At 34.7% G+C, this 12,583-nt stretch overlaps 1 protein-coding gene across 14 annotated transcripts in view; it reads left to right on the top strand.

Moving 5' to 3' along the window:
- The window catches only part of dlg1b (discs large MAGUK scaffold protein 1b), a 185,212-nt gene that overhangs the window by 31,459 nt on the left and 141,170 nt on the right, over positions 1–12,583 (top strand). The window lies entirely within an intron of this gene.

The following is a 12,583-nucleotide window of genomic DNA, read 5'->3' as shown; positions in this document are numbered from 1 at the left end:
TGCTGTTTTAAACCTTGTATGTCATTCAGTGTCATGCTTTTATCATCTCACAGGCTAAAATGATATTGGATGTTTCTTTTGTATTCAACTCATGCTAAAATATGACTGTTACAAATACAATACAACCAAGCTTGACCTGTGGTGAATTAAACATACGGATAGATGCCTATATACATATTAAGCTTGCTAGGGCCGTTTTGCTCTTCAGCTTTATTTGTAACTGTTCTGAATGGGAAAGGATACCTAGCATGTGTGTGTGTTCTGTCACACCATTTGAGTAATCATAACCCATTACAATCATAAAACACAGTGAGGAAATTTCATTCATTCACTCATTTTCCTTCGGCTTAGTCCCTTATTTATCAGGGGTCACCACAGCGGAATGAACCGCCAATTCTTGGAATCACACATACACTCTTACATTCACACACTCATACACTATGGTCATGTTCTTCCAATTCACCTATATCGCATGTCTTTGGGCTGTGGGGGAAACCGGAGCACCCAGAGGAAACCCACGCCAACATGGGGAGAACATGCAAACTCCACACAATAATGCCAACTGGCCCAGCTGGGACTCGAACCAGCGACCTTCTTGCTTTGAGGCGACAGTACTAACCAATGAGTCACCACGCCGCCCACAATCAACTTAAAATTGTTAAAAAAACATTGAGTTCACTTAATCGAGTTGCATTAAGATGACATGAAGGGATTGTGTGGAACTCAGCATATTTTACAGTGTTCATGCGATACAAACTACTATACTAAAAGCGATGTGCCGTTTATAGGCAGAGGAAGACAAATGCTTAATCTAAGCTTTGTGTGTTAATTAGGGTTGGGTCGATAGATGATGCCATTGTCCATCGCTGATGGCCTATAGACATGACGCTCCTCCACTCAGCCCCCGTCGCAGCAGCAACCTGCTCACGAAAACTACACACGGCCCTGTTTACACTAATACGTCTTAGTTTTAAAATGGCATCCACACTGACGTTTCACCTAGCATCTTAACGGCTCTTCGGTCTTTTAAATCTATTAGGTAACGTGTCACAGCGTCAGTACACTGCTTCAATCTTTCACTTTCACGCTTGTAATTTTAGCGAACACCTCAGAGACTGTTGGTTGGTTGCTGTTGGTTGTGCACCTTCTTTACCAACCAAGTTTGTCGACGCCATTATAACGACACAGATCACTCTGCCTATTCATGCCAGAGTCTCGCGGAAAAGTGATTGACAGGTGGTAATTTGTGTGTAGCTTATCTTTATTTATTTATTTTTAGATTTGATTACTCATGGGTAAAAAAAGAACTTGCGTGTCAGGTAGTTGAAACGGTAGGCTACAAATAATTAATTCGTCATTAGTTAATTATTCATAAATAATTAATTCACCGCTGCCTACGTCGACGATGCCATCGTCCATTGCGCCACTTCTTATGCACAGGTTTACTTGGCAGATTTTGTTGATTAATGGATAGAGCAACTGATAGATTAGCACAAAAACAGCCAGACACAGGAAAAGTTTCTTTCCTCAGGCTGTCTACCTTATGAACAGTTAAATATTCCCCTACTGTGCAATAAATATGCGCAATACTTTCTCATACGCACTTGTACACAGCACCTTATATCAATATACAATGCAATACTTTCTACATTCGCATTTGTACACAGCACCTTATAACCTGTATATTTATAACAATCTGTACATACAACTCAACGTCCAGGTTTCTTCACTAACCGCATCTGTTTAATGTTTATCATTATTATAATTATTTTTTTTTTTTCATATTTATTTTGTGTTGTCAATTGTCACTTTATGTACACTGGAAGCTTCTGTAGCCAAAACAATTTCCTTGTGTGTGTGAAGCACACTTGGCAATAAAACTGATTCTGATTCTGATTCTGATTAGATCGTTATTACTGTGGATGATTGAGTAATTTCAGGACTGGTTGATTGTTGACATTAGCTATGTTTCCATCCACCTATTTTTATGCTCAATGCGTATACATTTTTTTGGCGCATTTTCTAAATGTATGCGCATCTTGGCGTTTTCGTTTTTAGATATGCGCAAAAACGAAAACGCCAAGATGCGCATACATTTAGAAAATGCGCAAAAAAAATGTATACGCATTAGGTATGGGACGATAACCGTTTTTCAAGGTATACCGCGGTTTGGAAAAGTTAAGGTTTTAAAACCGCTAAAATTTTCTGCTATACCGTTTCTAAGGTATGTGTAAGATTTATTTATTTTTTTTTTTTAGTTTTTTAGGGCAACAGTATCTCCAGCAGAAAAAATGCAAAGATGCCATTTTAAATAGTAAAGAAAGCTGTGTTTTTGAAACAAATAAAGACAGCAGAAGGCAATGATTCATTTGAATTATAAAGCCTGATGTGTTTACTGCTCCAAAATTTCATAAATCTTTCAAAAAATAGAATATATTGTTTTCAAAGGGGAAAAGTTTTTGTTTTTTACCCGGACATTTAAAAAGAATATATTTTAAAGCAGTGATCACAGTACCGTTATACTGTGAAACCGTGATATTTTTATCCAAGGTTATTATACCGTCAGAATCTTATACCGGCCCATGCCTAATACGCATAACTGAGTAGGATAAACTTTTTATTCGATAAGAAAAGATGCACATAAACTGCGACGAAAACAAATTCCCATACAGATATATTCTTAATATTTTATCTTAAAGAAGAATATTAAACCATTGAAATCAGAACATGATATACAGTACATTTCACGCATATTATTAATAAATAATAATAAATCTTAAGAAAACAGTACAAGGTAGCAAAAACAAAACAAAGTGACCTGCTTATCAAACTCTCTCACAGAAGGTCATATTTTTGATTGTTAGTCCACCTGTAAAAATACTACAGTAATTTATAGTGAATACTAATGTAGTGGTATTTGAACCATACTGTATTAAAATGTTCTGTATATGAACAACACTGTATTGAATGCTACACCATACTGTAGTTTTAACTGTTGTATTCACTTGTTAAGTCGTGACATATCTGTGACATATGGATTACTGTTTCCGGGTCCAAGCCGCTACTCATTTATATTGAGAAAATATTTGTTTATTGCCACTTTTTAGTCCTATCACACATTAAAGTGAATTTATATAAAATCATGGTGTTCACAACAGTCTCCGGACTTGCTGCATCACAAATACTAAATTTTTAAAATTTCTATAAATGAATCACTCTCTGGCTATCGGATATTAGGCATTGATTTCAGGGTTCCTTCGAGTCCTTAAAAAGTCTTAAAATGTCTTAAATTTAAATCCAGGAAATTAAGGTCTTAAATTGTCTTAAATTTACCGTAAAGCGGCTGTTTGTACATTTTCAAATTATAACTAAATATTAAAATTAAACCATAAAATCATAATGTAGACAGAGTACATTGGCTAATTTTGGCATCAATATTTTATTATTCAGCTTCACCATCACCTTAATGCAGGTTGTAAAGAGAAGTAGCTAAACAAATCCCACAGAGCCTTTACCTTAATTCCATTATTGCCAAATATCAGTCATCATTTATCATTTATTTTAATTGAATTTGTTAAGAAAGACTTCTTTTTATTGGTGTGTTGGCCAATTTAAAGGCTAAGTGTATGTACCCAGGCCTGTTTACAGTGCTGCTAAGATGTTACAGAGGACTTTTTTCCTTTTATTTAACTTCCTATAAAGGCATTCAGGCTATTTAAAAGCTGTCAATCAATACTTGTCAAGCTTGGGCCGTATTAGGCTTAACTTTTATGGCCCGATTACAGCTCTAGTTCAGACGCCACCTCACAGTCAGCTATAACAGTTTCATTTCACCGCCAGACACCCAAAAGGCAGGTACTGTGGGTTATCCATACTGTGACGATGACAATTCATTTAAATCTAACGAGGACATTAAATTGAGTAGCCTATTCTAAAGAAATTATGACACTTTTGGGTCTTAAATTATATTTGTTGAGGTCTTAAAAAGGTCTTTAAAAGCATCAAATTTTACTTTTAAAAGGGTGCAAGAACCCTGGATATATATATATATATATATATATATATATATATATATATATATATATATATATATATATATATATATATATATATATATATATATATATATATATCAGTATATATATATAGCGACCATGATTTTTGAATGTATTACAGCGCTTTGTAAACGTTTATTATTACTGTTTGTTGAGTCTGCCCATACCATTTGATAGAGCGATTGGACCCGGAAGCTGCTTCGCACGAAAGTCACACTTACCAAGCCGATACTGATAAACAGAAATACCGTAGTATACTTATGATTTCACTACATCAAACTGTGTGGCATAATATACCATTTTGCTTGTATTGCTATAGTTGCTCTTTTACCACAGCAGCTATAGAATAACCACAACTGATTAATTCAAGACACTTACATTTCAAAAACACCAGAGTATATTGTGTAAGTTACTATACAGCTTTGTCATGTGGAACATTAACTTGTTTACCTTCTAGGGCAGGATCTTTTTGTGTGTTTAATGGCTCAAATCTTCAGCTCAGTGATGCCATGGGCTAGGGGTGGATAGAGTCCTGTAGAGTGACCAGATGTCCCGTTTTCTCAGGACATTCCCGTATATCAGCTCTATTATTAGTGTACTCTGAGAACAGCCTTATTAAAGCTAATAAAGCTCCTCATAGAAAATAATCATTGTCACACTTCATTATTGATTAACTTAAGTGTGAGAAGCCAGGTTTGGTGGAATCTTGCTGAATGAATTCACTACTGAAGCTCTCTCATTATCTATTCAATATCTGTTGAACAATAAGTTGATATTTTGACTATCACAACAGGCCTATGTGTCAGTTAATTTATTCATTCATTTCCCTTCGGCTTAGTTCCCTATTTATCAGGGGTCACCACAGCGGAATGAACCGCCAACTTATCAAGCATATGTTTTACACAGCGGATGGCTTTCGAGCCGCAACCCGCTGGGAAAAACCCATACACTCTCACATTCAAACACTGATACGCTATGGTCAATTTAATTCATCCAATTGACCTATAGCACGTGTCTTTGGACTGTGGGGGAAACCCACACCAACATCAAACCAGCGACCTTCTTGTTGTGAGGTGACAGTGCTAACCACTGAGCCACCGTGCCACCCCAATTAATACATTTAACTAGTTATTGGAAATACAATGAATTACAGTTTAGATTTAATATATCAGCTTTGCTGGTAAACCCATGATTCAATGGGCCATTCATAAAGACAGTTGTTTCTGACTTCATTCTGAATTAATCATCTTTGGACGTATGTAATAAATGAATGACTCAATGACTAACTCGTTATAGATTTAGCGCCTCCTACTGGCAGTAATTGCTTTAAAAAATATTGTTTAATTAAACCAAATAATAAAAAAACCTTTGCATAATGATTGATTATTTTTTCCTAAATTTATTATTTATATTAAACTATAATTTTGGCGTAATTTTCTACCAAATTTAAAATGCATTTAATTTTCGATTTAATCATCACTTCATGGAATTAATCTGTCTAAAACTGCTGTATGTACATTTTTGACTCTCCTAAAACATATAAACACTATAATATGCTAGCAGATATTTAAGAAACATGCTTTTTCTGAAAAACAATGTTAAAGTCAGTTATTCTCCTTTGGAAAGGTGTCGGAATGTCTGTCTTTGTTTTGGCCTCTATAACCAGCCCACTGCCAGTTTACCCAATTATATTTCGCCACCCCAAGCTGCCTTAGCAGAAAACACTGCAGATTTTAGAGTTATAAAAATTTATATTAATATAAATATTACAAATGTTAGCATTAGCTGAGCAGCTAACATTGTAAGGCTCTATTGTCAGGCGCACTCGTTTTTGTTTGTGATGTCAATCTGGCAACCTGCGTTTGCATCAAGTTATTGTCAGAGGGTCAGGTAAGAGATCAAATTCCCAAAAAGTGTTGCAGATAGAAAAATAATAAAAAATTGACATTGCATGTAAATCATAACTTTTAAAAGTATAAATGTTTACTGAAGTTTCAGTATATGTGTATATATATATATATATGTATGTATATATATATATATATATATATATATATATATATATATATATATATATATATATATATATATATATATATATGTATATATATATGTATATATATATATATATATATGTATATATATATGTATATGTATATATATATGTATATGTATATATATATATGTATATGTATATATATATATATGTATGTATATATATATGTATGTATGTATGTATGTATGTATGTATGTGTATATATATATATATATATATATATATATATATAATATTTATGTGAATCCCCTGCGATCATTGACAGGTGTCTATATTATCTGAAACTTCTGGAAAGCCACGAGTTGTATTAAAGTGACATCAACTCCCCCTTCGTCTGATTGGCTGGGGCAGTGGTCTCCAACCTTTTTATCCCCGCGGACCGGTCAGCGCTTGACAATTTTACTGCCGCCCGGGGGTGGTGGTTCGTAGATTACTAGGTGACCATCTTCCGTTCTTTCAGAGGATGACAAACTGTCACTCTGATACAAATTTTATTAGTGGAGAAAATTACAAAGCACTGCAGTGTTTGGGTGTCTGAAATAATTAGTCATGTGTATATTATAAATGAGTATATTCCATTCAACTGGGCATGGGGAGCAACTGTCAATTTTGACTAGAGGACCAATGATGACGCTAAAGCCCGTCCGTCATTTAAATTATACCTGAATTGCATCTTTTGGTAACGCAAGCACAGAATGTGGGAACAAGAGCGAAGGGGGGAAAATACCGCAAGCACACAAAATATTCAATTATGAGTAGAAAAACTGATTTTGTCTTAACGCGTTTTCATTTTTGATTCATGGCCATTATCTTTTGGTACGCGACCTCATTGTTTCTTATTCTACGTTTTCTATTTTGCACGCAAGGTCAATTTTTCAAATTTACGCTTATTAATTTTTCATCCACGATATGTGAATTTGACCCCATAGTCGGTTAAAAAAAAATTCTGTATTTTGAATTTGGACTGCAATACCTAGTTTAACCATTAGGTGTCTATCCTACATAATCAATCTTTAATCAGATTACAAATGAATTGCTTGACAACCTTATATATAAAACGTTTTTTAAATTGGTACTTTTGAATAAATCTACTTTAGATTTATCCAGTTATTCAAAGAAACAGTTGATAGATAACTAACCAATTATCATAATAATTTTTAGTTCAGGCTTAAACTCTCACCTGAATTCTGAAAGATTATTTCAGACTCTCTAGTTGTGTGTGTTTGCACTGAAAAGAAATGCAAGATGGAGGAGATTTTATGCTCCATGGCTTTAACTGTAGTCTTTCTGCATGCTGTTTGTGCACTTGAATACTTCAGTAGCAGATGTTCTCTTTCTCTGGCACAGAGAAACAGAACTCATGCAGAATGTCCTGAAAGCAATGGTCGATCTCTAAATGACCTCGTAAAAGCACAACATGATAGATAAGTTAGGATAGAATTTTAGTTATTAGGAAATTAGCTTAACAAGTAGTGAAAATACATTTTGTCTGCAGGGTAGGAATATACATGCATATAGAACAGATAATTTTGAAAGAAACTAAATTTGGCACGATAAGTGAGTGGAGAACATATTAAGTGTTCATTTTTATATGTAATTTAATTGCATGTTTTTAGAAAATATGCATGAAAATATCTTTTTAGCAAAACTTAGGATTTGAGGACTTTATATCCAAATGATTCAATCGTCTATTTGTAATGGCAGGATTATCTTATGTATATTATAATTTATATAAACATCATAATATAATAATATTATATATATATCATAATATAATAATTTGAGGACTTTACATCAAAATGGTTCAATCGTCTATTTGTAATGGCAGGATTCTCTTATTATGTATATCATAATTTATATAAACATCATAATATAATAATAAACAAAGAAAAAACTGTTCAATCCATGTTTCTTTTTGGTCCTGCACCCAACCCCGTCTGAGCTGGCATCAAACCGACGATTCTTTGCATGGGATTCGGTTCCTCTAACAAGGAGGCTAAAGACCATATTTGCTAGAGCACCTTTTGAGGTCAAAGGAGTGACGTTTACCTATATAGCACTTTGCTAGTTGGCCTTTTGTTACACTCACCCTAAAGCTCACTCCCATCCCAGACGAGCCCCCTCATGTAACTCACCGGTCCTACTGCACCCAACCTGGTCTGAGCTGGGATCGAACCGGCAATTCTTTGCATGGTGTGGGTTGCCCTAACAAGGAGGCTACATGCCTGCGTAGCACTTCGCTAGCTGGCCACCGTTACACTCATCCCCCTAAACCTCACTCCCATCCCGGACGAGCCCCCATGTGTACCCGACCGGTCCTACTGCACCCAACCCGGTCTGAGCTGGGGTCCCGTGATTCTTTGCATGGGGTGGGTTGCCCTAACAAGGAGGCTACATGCCTGCATAGCACTTCGCTAGCTGGCCACTGTTACACTCATCCCCCTAAACCTCACTCCCGGACGAGCCCCCATGTATAACCGACCGGTCCTACTGCACCCAACCCGGTCTGAGCTGGGGTCTGGTGATTCTTTGCATGGGGCTCGGTTGCTCTAACGAGGAGGCTAAATGCCTGCATAGCACTTTGCTAATTAGCCACTGTTACAAATGTTTGAATGGATCTTATTGTAGGGCTGAATGATATTGAAAAAAACTCTATGATATTTTATGATATTTATATTTGCAATATGAATACAGTTTAACTAGTTGTCTTTTAGCTCTATTTCGAAAATAGAAGTGTTTATTTTTATTCTAATTGAGATGGTTTTGTAGGGGAGGTATCTTATAATATAAGAAGCTAATTACAAGCGTAGATGAATACAACAGAGCAAAATACAAAATGAAATAAACAGTGCGTACAGTCTAACAGTATTCAGGTGAAGAAAGTGAATGATTAAATGTAAAATAACACTGTCAGACTTTATCGTTTAAATAGTTAAATACAAATCTTTGTTAAAGCTACAAGCGTTATAATTTATTGTGCCTGAATGGTTGCTTGCTTGAATTGCTTTAATGCTTAATGCCAGTCACAAGCCTTAAAGGAGACCCATTATGCACTTTTTTGCAAGATGTAAAATAAGTCTCTAATGTCCCTAGAGTGTGTATCTGAAGTTTCAGCTCAAAATACCCCACAAATAATGTTTTATAACTCTTTGAAACTGCCCCTTTTAGGCTTTAATCCTGATTGTGCCATTTTGGTGACTGTCGTTTTAAATGAAATATTTTTCAGAAGTGGGCAGAGCTAAAAATGCCTGTGTGTCAGCATAGCAGCAGATTCAAAACCACTGCTTCTCGCTCAGGGCTGTCTACAGTATGCTAATGAGGGAGAGATCACCACTAATGGGCGGGGCGAGTCTCTGATGACTCATACAAAGGGAGAGTGTCAAAGTGTTTCTGCAGACTGTTTTTATCAAGTCCGATTATAAACAATAGAAATAAAATACTATTAAATTATTAAAGGCTTGATATATTCACACACTGTCACCACACAACTGTGTTTAAACCCCTCAAAAAAGTGATTTTTGCGTAAAAGGTCCACTTTAAAACCCTTGCAGGTAAACTTCGCAATGATTCCACAGATTACAACCAGCCCAATCTCACGAGGAAAGTAACTATTTTATATATTGTCAGATATCTAACTAATTCATATAAATTAATACGATTTCATTCATATGAAAATCATTCGTAAAGGGAAGTTTGCCCCCTAACCCTACCTCTCATTTGTGGTAAGAGCAAGCCATACTAAAGTGGACAGATTAGTCGCTAATTCAAAATGTTACTAATCGCTGTGAGATTGCATTGGATCAACTATAATCCCAAATAGATTTCTGGCAATGTAACTATTGTGGATGCACACTTTGCAGTGTCAATGCTGAAACAAAATATTGCATAACCCTATCTTATATCAGTTGTTACAGGTGTGACAAATCCCGAATCCAGTTTGACATTGTTTGTCTATTCAGGTTTACTCAACATGTTTCGACATGTGACACAGTTATGAACAAACTAAGTGGATCATGAGAAAATAAATGTGCCTTTTGTTCTCAGATTCCTGAGAAATGGATGCTTTTAATAGCAATAGTGAGGTTGCTAAGTGTGTTGTTTGAACACTATCTGAAGTGTTTCAAACCATGACAATAGTCAGACAGTTGGACTTGAGTGAACTGTTGGTGTAGTGTAGTGTGTGTGTGTGTGTTTGGTAGTACCGTAGCTTGACCATCAATTTTTGGAAGAACACTACGTTGCAACATCACGTGCCAGTGTGTAGACAAACTTAACATCAATGTTTATTAAAGAACAAATTATTGTGTCTGTTTCAAATAAAACGGCACTGAAGCCAGACATTAGCATATTTCAGAAAAGGACCTTCCTTGAACACCAGATTCAACGAAGTAGGTTTTTCAGCCTACGTTTTTGTAAAACAGCATAAACCTACATAAACATATGTTTGACTGCAGTTTCTAGGTAAATTGAAGTCTACAGGGCAGTATGACACCAGCAACTTTTGTTCCTTTTCACACTAATGATATTTACGGGGACTTAAAATATTGTTTTCATGCACAACACTAAGTCATGGTGTAAGTAAACACCACAAAACAACTCCATTTGTAATCGAATTTTGCCAGATATACCATATCTCTATATGGCGTGTTAAGTTTCAAGAGACAAAAAGCAATGCAAAATCAAGGTAAAACTGGTCGCAGAGTACTTTTCTCTTTCGGTTGCTTTAGAAAACAATGTTGGATTTAGGGAAGAGGGTAGGTCAGTGGTTCGCTGGGTGATCTGTACGACAATCCCCTCCTTCTCGTGGACGTGTACAAGAAGGACGTGCTTCTGAAACGTATACCAAATTGTACCCTGAATTACATATTTTGGATTTGCAAAACTGTACACAGCACCCTCTAGTGGATTTGTCAATTTATATGGAGCGAAATGCAGTGTGCAATAAAGCGTACACAGAGAAAAGTACACAGAGAAAGAAATGTTGGCGCATTTTCACAGTGATAGTGATATCAAAATTCAGAATATGAACATATATTGTGCCAGAATATGAAACAATGTTTATATATAATATGTTAGACAATACGTTTCTCTAATATAGAGCCAGATAAAAATAATACAAAATAAAATTCATACACAATTCACATTTATGAAATTTAATTTGTAAATTCAAAACACAATTCATAATTACAAAAAACATAATTCATAATTACACAAAACGTAATTCATAATTGCACAAAACACAATTCATAATTACACAAAACACAATTCGTAATTACACAAAACACAATTCGTAATTACACAAAACACAATTCGTAATTACACAAAAAACTATTCGTAATTACACAAAAAAACACAATTCGTAATTACACAAAACACAATTCGTAACTACACAAAACAGAATTCGTAATTACACAAAACACAATTTGTAATTACACAAAACACAATTAGTAATTACACAAAACACAATTCGTAATTACACAAAACACAATTCGTAATTACACAAAACACAATTCGTAATTACACAAAAAACTATTCGTAATTACACAAAACACAATTCGTAATTACACAAAACACAATTCGTAATTACACAAAACACAATTCGTAATTACACAAAAAACTATTCGTAATTACACAAAACACAATTCGTAATTACACAAAACACAATTCAAAACTACACAAAACAGAATTCGTAATTACACAAAACAGAATTTGTAATTACACAAAACACAATTTGTAATTACACAAAACACAATTAGTAATTACACAAAACACAATTCGCAAATAGACATATTCAATTCATAAATTGAAAAATCGCTAATTCGTAATGCGTTAATTCAAAACACAAACATTCATAAATGTACACATTCAATTAATTTGGGGGAAATTGTTTTTCTTGTAAATTCACATATTGTGTTTTTAATTTACGAATTGGATTTGTGTCAGAATGTGAAATTCTCTCAGTTCATAAACAGACAAAACACTGTACAATTCGTAAATTAAAAACACGATTCATAAATGCACAAATCCAATTCGTAAATTCAATGCACAATTCGTAAATTAAAAACACGATTCATAAATGCACAAATCCAATTCGTAAATTCAATGCACAATTCGTAAATTCACAAATCAAAACGCAGTTCATAAATGCACAATTGGTATGCAATGATCAAGCAATTTAACTATTAACCGCGCTTTAATTAATCATGGCTATATAATCGTAAAGGTGTCTCAACACCGCTATTCTGTACGAAACAAAACTGCAGCAACTAAACAAAGTTAAGTCAACTGTGCGGACATCCAAATAGCCAGCACGTTACATGTTTTTAGGACACAATACAAACTTGTACAACTTTATATTACAAAAACAGACCTGTACAGATTTCAGAACCTGACAAAATCTCTTCCATTGATCTGTCGGTTAATGCATCTTCAGCATAATTCTCATTTGTCATCAACTCTGAATGACAGTGCG

The sequence above is a fragment of the Danio aesculapii genome, chromosome 2 (genome assembly GCF_903798145.1).
Source record: "Danio aesculapii chromosome 2, fDanAes4.1, whole genome shotgun sequence".
NCBI lineage: Eukaryota > Metazoa > Chordata > Actinopteri > Cypriniformes > Danionidae > Danio > Danio aesculapii.
This window is presented reverse-complemented; position numbering and strand designations above follow the sequence as displayed.